The sequence below is a fragment of the Pleurodeles waltl genome, chromosome 4_1 (genome assembly GCF_031143425.1).
Source record: "Pleurodeles waltl isolate 20211129_DDA chromosome 4_1, aPleWal1.hap1.20221129, whole genome shotgun sequence".
NCBI lineage: Eukaryota > Metazoa > Chordata > Amphibia > Caudata > Salamandridae > Pleurodeles > Pleurodeles waltl.
Genome location: NC_090442.1, coordinates 888736718 through 888750658, shown reverse-complemented (window position 1 = coordinate 888750658; position 13941 = coordinate 888736718).

Below are 13941 nucleotides of genomic sequence, written 5' to 3'. Positions count from 1 at the left end.
TGCTCTTGTGACTCTGGCTTGGGCTGGTCAGCGGCCCAGAATATCCTGGAAACAGTTGACACTTCCGTTTGAACGTGGTAGGCTGGCGGCCCCGGATCTGGCATTATACTATCATTGTGTACAGGAACATTTTGCGCATTTTTGGCTTCACCCTATCCGATACTTACCTCACTTAGCACCTGAAAGCGATGCTGTGTGGCTTGATAGATTACTGCGGTTGCTGGTTGGCCCGACTAAACCCAGACCACGAGGAGTTGACACTGTGGCATGTACGGCAAGGGGCTGGACTGCGCTATGCTCCGAGTTGACGAGGGGGTGTCTTTTGCCCCCTCAATTTCAGTTCTGGATGTGGGTGACATGCAGCTGTTGGAGGATGCCCTGGTATGTGAGTTTCTACGTGAGTCCGGATTGATTACCTTGGAGTCTTGGTTCCCTGATGAGAGGTTCATTTCCTTGGAGGCCGCACTGGGTGATGTACATGACACTGCGCTGCACAGACTATTCTTTCTTAAAATTCGCGCCATGCTCTGTGCGCATTACCCCTGCTTCCCCGCAATACCTACAGCCTGTAGAGCGCTAGAGCTTTTGTATCAAATGCAATCCCCGTGCAGGCTTATTACGAGGTTATATGTTTGCATGCAGAGTGATATGGCTGGGACGGAGGTTAAGGCCAAAGCCCACTGGGAGGAGGACATGGGTGAAGTCATTCCTGATGAAGGGTGGCGACGATGCTGCGCGCATATGAGAGAGGTGTCCCCCAATTACAGATTGCGACTCATTCATTTCAATTTTCTACATCGTTTGTATTACACGCCCAGCAGGTTGAAGGATATGGGTCTCCGTGCCGAGTCACATTGCGAGAGATGTATGGCCCCTGATGCAGACTTTCTACACCTAGCTTGGAGCTGCTCGGTGCTGCGTATATATTGGATGGAGATGTTGCGGGCAATTGAGGAGATGATGGGGATCCAGCTGCCACGTACCCCTAAGCTTGCCCTTCTGGGATATGTTGAGGAGATACCTGTCGCGCACAGGAGATTGGTGGGACTATTGTTGCTGCTGGCTAAGTGTAGGGTTGCGATGTGCTGGGGGAGGCGTTGACTCCCCCTCTGCTCTGAATGGTTGCATGATGCTTCGTATTGTCAGGAACAGCTAATGGTACACTGGGACCTTATGCCGGAGGGCTCCCGTCAGAGAGATATATGGGCTCCCCTGCGCTCCTTTTTGGAGACCCGCTCACTAAACAACACACAGTAGCCCAGCGCTCCCCATTGACTACACAACAGTCATGCTTCCCCACCATGTTATCGTATTACTGCTTACATCTGTATCGTTGATCTGACGGCTGCAATGTCTTTATTCCCCCCTCCATTTTCTGTTACATATTTCTACCTTCTTCCTTCCTTGGTCGTCCCTCTGTTACTGTTTCTTCCTTTCTCTAGGTTGCTTTCCTTTCCATTTCTTTGGGTTCCACATCTGGAGGTCTTATTGATACGGTTTGGATAACACCGTGGTTAGCGGCGATGTCCACCTTCTTATTGAATTCCATGTCAGTTGTATACAAGACTCTGATGCTCCTTACTTTATATTATGACCATAATGTGTACTAAATTACCTCACTGTTGTATAGATTTGATGTTGATATCAATAAATGCAGAAAAAAGAGTTAAATTACAAGTCCAAAGACAATGAGGCGATACCCTCTAACCCTTTTGACCAGGGTAATGAATGGAAGTAAATATATGGTCAAAGCAAGGGGGAAGTACTCCTAGACTTCCACGGTAAGCTATTGATTGAGCAATTACAAATACACAATCTATGTGGCATAAGTAGTGTTTTATTGCTTTTTGTTTCTTTTTACATTTTTAGCATAAGAAAAGATTGTACTTATGTTGGTAGGTGCTCCTAATTCAAAACACACAGTGAAAGTGAATATTGTGAAAGGAAGTGATGGTGATATATACAATATATACAGAAAGTGGTTTAAGTATAATATGGACTTCTAGCGGCTCCGTCAATCCAGGAAGCCCTGTAGTCACATAGAATTTCTTTACAATTTGAATCCACATTCAAAATCATGTCGACGTTTTGACCCCATATGTAGACATAAATCAATAGTGGGTCATCATCAGGACTGGGGATAATGTCTGGTCGGTAGCACCTAGGGATAGTGAAAATATCTATATTAATGAAGGCATGTTTTAATCAGTCCAACTAATTTAATTTGTAGGTGGGCCAAGAATAAGCACTCACCTAGGGAATCCAGTAGAGGATTAGTATCTTCTGATCAGGGGCGTCTTCCTAATGGGAAAATGATATATACAATTGTACCCTATTTATCATTGTGTAGTGGAAGATATACTCATCGTTTGATCATTGTGTAGTGGAAGATATACTCATTGTTTGTATACGTGTGGGAGATCCCAATGGATGCCCAAGATGCAATGCCCCGGCCCCAGACTTTAACCACAGATGTGGGAGTGCCCTGGTGTACAGCAGTTCTGGCTTAGGGTCCTGGGAATACTGGGGGACACTTTGAACCGACAGTTGATGACTGGCCCCTCTGTCTGTTGGGACTGTTCCCTAGACCAACCCCTAGGAAGGTTGGCAACAGGTTCCTGGCATTGATGTTAGCTAGGCGTCGGATATCCATTGCCTGGAAATCCCCTTTGAGTTGTGACGAAGTGGACACAGGTGGAGACATGCTCATTGAAAAGGGAGGAAGCACGGGGTGCGTATGCGCCCCACTGCTTCTCTGTGGTCTAAGGTGATGGAGGCGTGGGAGTCATGGGAGCAGGATAAGGACCTGTAGACAGAAGCTATGGTGCGGGCATCCTTGAGAGACCTAGGCCCGATCCCTGAGTAGATGAGCCCCTGGGCGAGAGTCACACCTAGCAGACACCCTATAGGTAGCTCGACCAGTGGGGGCGACAGATGAATTGCACCCACCAGTGGTGCGTGGCAGTCGTGTGCGTTAGCCATGCGAGTGTCCTTTGCAGACTCATCACAAACAGCTAGCATGGGCACCCACTAATATAAGAGACAACACTGCCTTGGGTGATGGTTCCCCATACTGGTACCTTCTCCCCCAGCATGACCTACCATAAGAGCTCCTGTAAGGATAAGACCCATGTCTATGTTTGGGGCTTTGTTTAGAGTTCTGATTCATTAAGATGAGACATTGATGCATCCTTGCTCTTTGATATGCATCCTCTAGGTTATGACGTGCGGGCGTATAAATGTTATGTGATTGATACTGAATTATTGCAATTATATATCACGGGCATGGACCCACTGCAATGCCAGCCGGGAGCTAGTAATACTGATCCTGTATATGAAACTAATTTCACACCGTTTGAATATTGACCATGAGATGTAATGTCTTTGAAAAAGCCAATAAACAAAGTCTAAAAAAAAAAAAATCTGACAAGCAATCATGAGGCTTAGTAATATTGTTGAGCATTTTACAGTGCTCTTTGGAACATTTTCCTGCATTCTCAATCTTGCTAAAAAATATAGCTTCTCCTGGTTTTCCTGATGTGGGCATGATATTTGATTAATGCAGATGTAAAGGCTGCTTTATCCGCTGGGGTTTAGAGCAGCGCCAATTTCTTTCCCGACTTTTACAACTCACCTTTAGTTTGCTCAGTTCGCTAGGGAACCAAAGCATAGGAGGCTTGGAAGAAACCTGCCTGGACGATTTAAGGGGTGCTATTTTATCAAATGCTGATGACAGAGCATTGTGATAATTACCTAATGCTGTGTTGATATTGAAACCCTGGGTTTCAACTACCGGGATAAGAGCCTTCAAAAACGTTTCAGGGGAGATGGTGTGCCAGGCTCTGTAAGGCTTTTTCCCTCTAAAGAGGACTGGTTTGTAACTTCCGCCTTAGAAATCTGGAACATGATCAAATGATGGTCCATCCACTATTCAGGAATGAAGAAATAGTGAAGAGCAGGTCTAAAGTGTGACCAGCCACAAGTAGGGTCTCCTACACACTGGCGAAGGCCTAGCATCTCTAGATCTTCAAGAAGAAGAGCGATCTCAGGCTTAGCAACATCTTCCTCATGAAAATTAAAATCTCCTAACAGGAGGAAATTGTTGGAAGAGAGTCTGAAAGGGGCTGTTTGTTCAGTCAGGAGATGACTGAAGTCTTTCTTTGGTCCTGATGGCCGATTTATCAATGCGCTCTGCCAGGGTGCGCTGGTCGCAAACTCAAATTTGGAAATATACATTTACATCCACTCTTCTATAAAGGATTCAATAATTTGAACCGTGATAGGATTTCAAAAGGCAATGGCCACTCTCCTACCCGGTTTGGATTCTCTATCCAGTCTGACTAATGGGCAGTGGTCAGGCAGGACAAGAGGGATGCAGCGGGAGAACTGAGGCATTTAGCCAAGTTTCTGTAAAAAAGCAGAAATCTGGGGAAAGTGAGGGTAAAAGATCCCAGATTTCAGTTACATGTTTAGGTAGGGACCTAATATTGAAATAAATGCCACGTAAAAGCTTGGTAGGGCTGATGGTAGCACTTACAGTGTGTCTTGCCAGTGGAACTAACAGGGTTGTTGGGGAGGTCTCAAATAAAGACTTGTGCCCTGCAAAAACCTGCAAACCAAACAGGCGACCGGACCTTCCAGGCTCCCAGGGGAGAAATAACCACAGGTTTGCTCAGACCTGTCAGGGCGCACAATGTTGTTACCAATTTTATGCAGGAATTCAGTGGAATACATTGACCTGGTCTTAAGGATAAATGGTTTTTACTGGAGAGGAAGGGGTCCTGGTGACGTCCAGGTGTGGATGGGCGCAGCCGGGATTGCCAGCTGCGCATTTGCGCTGTCATTCAGCTACTATAGGTGTAGCCGACATGGTATCTAGATCGTCAACCTTCAAGATGGCAGTGCAACGTGGAAAAAACAGCCAGGAAGTGGGGGTGATAGTGCGTCCAGTCTTTATACATTACTTGTACTTGGACACGCTGGAGGTCGGTGAACCTTTTAACCGAGTTGGGTTCTCCTCATCCAAGAATAGTCAGATCACTTGAAGCAATATTCAATAACCATTATAATCAATACCCAATACTCAATTAATAGATCAAACAACACATTAGGAATCAATAACAATCAGTATTTTGACGCACCATGACCTTTCAGTCATGAATAACCACACCAGTTTATTAAAAGTTAATGAGTTTATTTCCCTATATTAACAAAGCTAACACAATGTATATGAGTCTCAAAATCAAATGATATATGTATACAAACATTACTAGCTGTCCATAACGACGGAAGAAACGCAATCTACGCAAAATCTGGATTATAATGCACTCGGTTATAGCAATGCAAATCACTAATATGAGTAACTGAATTTGACTAATTGCATACATCGGTCAGCATAACAAGATTTCAATTTAGCATGGTGCATCAAGTGAATACCTCAACTAACCTCTAATTAGCATTGGCATGTGGGGCTTCATGCAAAACGAATTTAGTTAACACAAATTTAGAAAACTTCTAGCTTGGGCCCTATCAAAACAAGCAGTCTGTACCTAGGAAGGAAAACACAATGCATAATACAATTATCCTTTCATAATTACCAAATACAATCAGCATTCAAGAAAAGTCTTCGTCCTTCAGGTATCGGTTCAATCAGCATGGGGCAGATTTCAAAGGGGCAAAATTAAGGGCAAGTTTCCTTGCGGCAGCAAGGAAAATGGGGCAAAAGTTACTGCATGGACAGGATGGGGCAAAATTAAAGTTAAAGTCTCTAGGGTGAGAATTCTTAAGTCTCATTCTCTGCGACAGAGAAAAGGCATCAATGGGTCTTTTAAAATGGCGTCTTGAATTAGGCTTCAAAATGGCATCAAGGAAAATGGCTGACTTCTCTTTGTCCGGTGGGTTTAAGTAAGAAACGTTCCAAATTCTTCAGGGTCTTCCATTGGAGGGTTGATAGGGTGGCTTCCTTTTGACCAATGAATAGTGTCTTTCTCCTAGTACTCATTTATGCATGAGGTGTCCTTGGAGCCTTGGAACACAAGTTGCAACAAAGTTTGCCAATTTATTCTATATCAGTGTCTTTATTGTCTGCACCTGCAGAAGCTGACCTTGCTTCAAAGGGGATGAAACTAGCCTAGCACGAAACCTTGAGATAAGTGTATTAGTCATTTCTACTGGAAAAATACAACCTTAAAGTAAAAGAATATGGGGGTCATTACAACCCTGGCGGATGGTGTTAAAGTGGCGGTAAGACCGCCAACAGGCTGGCGGTCTTTTTTTTTAGTATTATGACCATGGCGGTTACCGCCATGGTCATCCGCCGCTTCACCGTTCCGCCCGCCAGGGCGGAGACAACCGCTGGGCTGGAGACCTGGGTCTCCAGCCCGGCGGCCGTCACAATACCGCCGCCGGTATTTCGACCCGGCTTACCGCTGTGGATTTCCAGCGGTAGGAACCACCATGAAATCCATGGCGGAAAGCCCTATCAGTGCCAGGGAATTCCTTCCCTGGCACTGATAGGGGTCTCCCCCACCCCCCACCCCCACCTGACTCCCTCCCCTACACCCCCCACCACCCCTGCCACCCCCAAAGGTGGCAGGGCCCCCCTCCCCACCCCGACCCCCAACATCACATAACTCACACAGACACGACACGCATGCAGGCACCACCAATACACATACACGCACACACACCAACATACATGTCTACATCCACACACTCAGACATACACGCACACATCCATACAGACATACATACAGACATACACGCACTCATTCCCAACACAAGCAACACCCCTGCAAGCATCCACGCACTCACACCCCCCCTCTACATACACAGACGCACACCCCCATGCACCCACACAACACACAACATCCCCCCTCCCCTAACGGACGATCGACTTACCTTGTCCGTCGCTCCTCCGGGATGGGATGGGAGCCATGGGGGCTGCTCCGCCGACACCACACCGCCATCAGAACACCGCCGCGCCGAATCACAGGACGTGATTCGCTGGGCGGTGTTCTGTTGGCATGGTGGAGGAGGTGGAGCAACCTCCACTTCCCCGCCGACCGCCAGTATGGCTGTTGGCGGCTCTCCGTCGTACAAAGGATGGAGATCAGCCGACACTCATAATACGCCGAGCGGCAAACCGCCACTACTGGCGGTCTTCCGCACGGCGGTCCCTCAGCGGTCTTGTTAAAAGACCGCCGAGGTTGTAATGACCGCCTATGTCTTTGTTAATACAGGTGAAAAACACGCAGTTAAATTTGAGACCAGGCAACTAGGCCAAAGCCTCTGCTAAATTTAAGCTAAGCATATAACAGTTTCAACAAGAAAATCATAGAATACATTTGCAATTATGACGGATTACTACATTTGTCGATTCTTCATGATTAATTAAGCTCGTTTATAATAATGGCAAACTACCTCGTGGGCACAATTTTCCACATACATTATCTTTCTTTGCTAAAATCACACTACCTTAAAGGATTTTGTATACATGATATATGAATATTTGTTAGTCTTTCTTTTTCTGCGTCATCAATCCCTCCTCTGATGACTAATTATGTCATCACATCAAATCTTCCACCACAAATGTTATTTCATTAAAATTCTGTTTTAGTAATTTGGCACTTCCGTCAATTCCCTCTTCCTTTTTGTTCCCTTTGATTGTTCTCTGTATATTTCTCCCATTTTATTTTGTTCTTTCTCTTCTCTTCTCCTTTTGTTTCTTGATTTAAATATTTTAATAGGTTTCCAAATTCCCCAAATACCTAATAAGCAAATTAATGTTATTAATATTCCTTTTACTATTTTAAGTAATAGTCCGTTCCAAATGTTGCTGAGCCAATTTCCCACGGAAGCCAATCCTTTTCCAACCTTTTCCCATACTCCTGGTTCCTTCAATTCTTTCAAATCTGCACTCTCGTTAGTTAAATTTGTAAGCATTTTCCTAATTTGCCCACTGTTGTCTGGAATATAGGAACAACAGTGACGTGCACTAAGCATTTTGCAAACGCCGCCATTCTTTGCTAAAAGAATGTCTAAAGCAAGCCGGTTTTGAAGAGTCATAGCTCTTTCTGCAGCAAGTTCAGCATCAATCAGGATTATGGCTCCTGAGAATTTTGTCACCATGTTATCCACAATAGTAGACAACTTTCGTATTTTGATTTAATTCAATATGACTCCTACTGAAGGAATCATTGCTCCAAATATATCTCCTACCACACCAGAAGCTGTCTCCCTTTTCTGAATGCGATGTGATTCAGACAGCTTTGGAAATTTATTTAAGTCATCCAGTTGATAAATCTTTGGAAATACTATTCCCAAGTAACACATCCCATACCATCCTTTAGGAAGACGATAATAGGTGTTAAGTCCACAAATATAATATACCCCTGGAATAACTGGGTCTTGTCCATTCAGCATGAACGTCCACTTAGCCTGAAACGAAAACGTATGTTTACATTCACTCGTTCCCACAAAGATTGTGTCATAATATGATTTAGGTCTATATACACAAAGTTTCCCTATATGTAATGCATCTAAAGCTAATTTCCCTTGTGTCTTTATTGCGGCAAAAGCATAGTTATCTACAGATGGCCTTTTGTGTAATTCCCTTTCTAATTTTTCCTTTACCATTCTCCTTCTATCTTCAGTGTGCTCTAAAAAAACTTTTTTCTACTGTGAAAGTAAGCATGTAAGGTTGTCTCTATGAGCGTGGACTACAGGAAAAGGCAATAGTGGCTCAAAGAAACCTCTAACTAATTATATATAATAATCTCTTGCTGTTTTACTCAAATACTCAATTATGGGGACATATGGAAATACGACATCATGATTGGAATAGAAGTATTGAATAGATTCCTGATTATAGAATCTGGTTAGTAACAAACTACATGAAATTCCATACGTAAGAGGCATGCTATGATATGTCACTCCTTCTATTACTGAGGTAGGTATTTGTGTGCACACTTAACAATCTTTAGCATCCATTGTCTCAACATACTCATTCAGCAAGTGATAGAAGACATTCGAGGAGAGCTCTTTCTTGTCGTGTAAATATTTCTCGACTTGTTCGAGTTTCTGCAAAGGAGTTAATTCAGTAGGAGTTTTAGAAGTAGAAGCATCATTCGAGTCTCTTTCATTCTTTCCATGCATTCCAAGAACTATTGCTATAATTATTAGTAAACATGCAGTTACCTAAACATGCAGACCTATACACATATATTTACAACACTTCATTTTATGTCCCTTTGTAGTATACTGCCTGGCATGATCTATATAGAATCAGAAAGTTCCTAATTTTGTGACGATTGTCGGCCCAAACTGACTTTCCATTCTCGAGTGCCCTGACATGTACATAATCTGACTTTGAGTTTCCAAGGAAACATTGGAGGACAGAGGAGGATCCTTCCGCCAGGAGCACCTTGCCTTAGGATATATATGATTTTATACTGGATGATTAACTGTTCGAGCGCTAGTTCCTATAATTTCCTCTTCGTATTCAAATTGTATTAGGTTTCCTAACATAGGACAGCTGCTCCAGTCATCTTGATTAATTGCATAAATTGATGTATATTATTCTTTTCTTGTGATTATGGATCGGGAAAAATTGGCGGCAGATATTTTCGGTAATCTTGAACGGCTAGACCAGAAATCAGTCTCTCATACATCGGGTCTTTCTAAAGCTACAGTTAGCCTAAGGGATACATTTTTTAAACTTGAGAAATTGAAAAAACAGGAGGTCTCTAAATGGTGGGATGGCGCCACATTGAAGCAATATGTTAAACTGAATAGAATACCCAGAGGACTTAGGTCCCATATATTTCCAACATTTGATGATTTAGACCCTGACTTATTAACTAGTTGGGAACAGGAACTGATTTCAAGTTCATTAAGATTGATGAATATTCTAATCGAAAATTCAGATAGGAAAGTAAGTAAATTACAAATAGAGATAGCTGCCCTAGAACAAGATATCAAGGACATGAATTTAGAAGAAGCAACGACCAAAAATTTTAAAATTTTAAATGAAATTATTGAACAACATCAGAGGGATGTTACCCTAAGAAAAACACGCAAACTCATACGTGATGAACTAGACTATAAAAATGGAAGAATATTTAAATTTTCTCGAAAATATGATCATCTGATTAAAAGGGGTGAACATGCAGAGTTTCAGGATCTTGGCTCTACATCGTCCTTAAACAGTACTTCGACTAGTCTGAGTGATTCAAGTGAGGTCTCCAACCTGTCTAGAAATAATGTCACATTGCAACAAAAAACTCCTTCTTTTTTAGCAGAAATACAAAGAATAAGACAAGGACAATGGGAGACAAACAGACGCAAGGTAGATCTGGGCACATCAGGAGGGGCAGGAGAGGAGGTACAAACAGAAGGAAGAACAGGGATGAAGACCAGGTCATGGAACAAAGGGACAAATGTGAAATAATCGATAAAAATGATGGGTCAATTAATATCATGAATTTATCCAATAGGACACTTACAACACAGGATTTTACATTACTTGGCAGGGGCCTTGGTTTCTGCCCTGTTGATTATGGTGATTTTCCAAAAACTAAAATTGACTTTTTCAAATTCATCAGACGACTTAAACTTAAGAAATATTTTTCTCAACATGATGATAATAGAGAAAGAAATATATTTCCAGATTTAGATATGGACCACCAAACTCTGTCCATTAAGGACATTAATGATATTACCACATTATTATCTATCACAGACTGTGAACAAGATCCTACCATTATTTCCCAGACTCTAGCTGATCTTGATGTGCCGTTAGACACTCAATATAGTGGTCTTAAATGTAAATCTAAGTGGACTCCCACACTTGCCAGCGGTAACAGCATTGATAAATTTTTCAAGTTGGTCTGGGGAGACTTGATCAGGATTGAATCAAAGAAGAAAAATAATTTTCGAAATCCGAATTTTCATAATCTGAATTATGATGAACGCACCAATTTGAGACAGTTACAGATGAGTACAGAAATCACGATCAGAGAGGCTGATAAGGGTGGAAACATTGTGATTATGAACACCTTGGATTATGATCTAGAAATTCAGAGACAACTTGATGATACCACCTGTTATGAAAAGGTAGTTGGGGACCCTATCCCTACACTCACAAATATGATTAATACATTTTTACAATTTTGTTTGAGTAAATCCTTAATAAGAGACGATGAATATATGTATCTTAGAATTTTCAAACCAAAAAATCCATGTATTTACATATTACCTAAAATACATAAGAATCCCATTTCTCCACCTGGTAGACCCATTGTTTCAGGTATAGGTGGCCCTACAGAGAGGCTTTCTGAATATGTGGACATTTTCTTACAACCATATGTGGTTAACTTACCATCTCATATCAGAGACACCAAACATATCTTAAGTATACTGTCGGACATTATATGGGAGCCAGGTATGGTTCTAGTCACATTGGATGTTACCTCTCTTTATACATTGCATTAGTCATGATCTGGGACTGACAGCCCTACGTCATTTTCTTTACAATAGACCAGCAAATCTATATGACCATACAGAAATGTTAATCCAAATGGTTGAATTGATTTTAAACAATAATGTATTTCTTTTTTAAAAAGACTGGTATCGCCAAAAACAGGGCGTGGCTATGGGGTCTAAATTTTCCCCAGCGTATGTTAACCTTTTTATGTTTTTTTTTTAACATACTGTTATTTGGAGCAAAGAAGGTAATATATGGAATTCTGATATTTTATTCTGGGGTAGGTATATAGATGATTGTCTCATGATTTGGACGGGTGATATACAAAAATTTAATGACTTTATAAATTATCTTAATGCTAACACACTTAGGCCCTCATTCTGACCTTGGCGGTCGGCGGAGAGGCGGCGGTCGGACCGCGAACAGACCGGCGGTCAGAAAAATGGCATTCTGACCGCGGCGGTCACCGTCGCGATCGACCGCCACTTCCCCACTCCGACCGCCACGGCGGTCATGACCGCCGGGCTGGAGTTTGCGCACTCCGGCCCGGTGGTCGTCCCAAGACCGCCAACGGTATCATGACCCTGCCTACCGCCGCGGTTTCTTGCGGTCGGGAACCGCCATGCGAACCATGGCGGTAAGCACTATCGGGGCCAGGGAATTCCTTCCCTGGCACTGATAGGGGTCTCCCCCACCCCCCACTACCCACCGAGTCCTCCCCCCACACCCTCCACCCCCCTGCCACCCCCTAGAGGTGGTACGAACCCCCTCCCCACCCCCACCCCGACATGCACATACATGCACCCCGACATGCACACACCCCCAACATGCACATATACACACCCCCTACACACACATACACAACGGGGACACATACCCGCACACATACATGCAGACATGCGCACCTGCCGAACAGCACACATTACCCATAGACACAGCAGCACCCCCCGCCCGCATACACGCACTCACACACCCCCTCTACACACTCACACGCACACCCCCATGCACGCCCACATCACACAACACCCCCCCTCACCCTCCCCTCACGGACGGTCAACTTACCTTGTGCGTTGGTCCTCCGGGAGGCGACGGGAGCCATGGGGAGGTGACCGCCAACAGAAGACCGCCAACAGAAGACCGCCACACAGATATGTGGGTCGTAATTCTGTGGGCGGTGTTCTGCTGGCGTGGCGGTGGAGGTTGACCAGTCTCCACTTTTCCGCCGACCGCCAGTGTGGCTGCTTGCGGTTTCCCGGCGGAACGCTCCCAGCGGTCGGAATGCGCACAGCGGCATACCGCCGCGGTCGGCGGTCTTCACCGCGGCGGTAACTCGGCGGTCTCGCGAAAAGACCGCCAAGGTCAGAATGAGGGCCTTAATGTTCAATTTACTTTTGAATATAGTTCAACAAATATTGCATTTTTAGATGTAGAACTTTACATTCAAGATAATAAAGTGGAAAGTCGTTTACACAGAAAGAGTACAGCGTGTAATGCTATTTTACACGCGCAAAGTGCATACCCGAGACATCAAATATATGCCATACCGTATGGTGAAATGGTAAGAGCAAGGAGAAATTGTAGTCGAGATGTAGAGTTTGTACAATGTATAGAGGACATGAAAGAGAGATTTAAAAATAGATGATATCCTCGGGATGTGGTGGATAAGGCATATGATAGAGCTATGCGTCTTGATAGAGCAGACACACTTATTTCAAAATCTAGACCCAATAATTCTAATATTCAGTGTGTAGTTAACTACACTACAACATCAGCAATTTTGCGTAAATGTATGAAAAGACATTGGCATTTACTTAAGTCTGATCCGATTCTTAGACATATAATCTCGGATACTCCAATTTTGTCTTATCGTAGGGGAAATACTCTAAAGAGTACATTGTGCCCCAGTTTTCGATCGGAACCGCTACAAGAAAATTGGCTCACAATTCGTAACAAAGGTTTTTTCAAGTGTGGACGATGTGGCATGTGTAGACTGACCAGGTCAGGTATCTCCATATTTAAGAGTTCAATAGGGGATCAGTTCACCATCAGATACAATATTACTTGCGATAGTAATTATGTGATTTACATGATAATTAGCAAATGTGATCGATATTATGTGGGCAGTACGATCAGGTCATTAAAGACCAGAGTGAGTGAACACTTTAGGGCACTAAGACATGACGATGATAGATATCCTATAGTCAGTCACATGAAAAACTGTCCGAAGCAAGGTAATACTAAGGTATTCAAATTTTTTGGTTTTGATCATGTATCTAGAAATCCTAGGGGTGGCAATAGAGAATTGGCCCTTAGGAGGCGTGAGTGCTACTGGATTCTTAAATTACGAGCGGTTGAATGGGGTCTTAATTCAGATTTCGAAATGGAATATTTTCTGGGTAATTGAACCAATTTAGCAGCAATTTACATATTATTTATAGTATGTGGCTATGATTAGT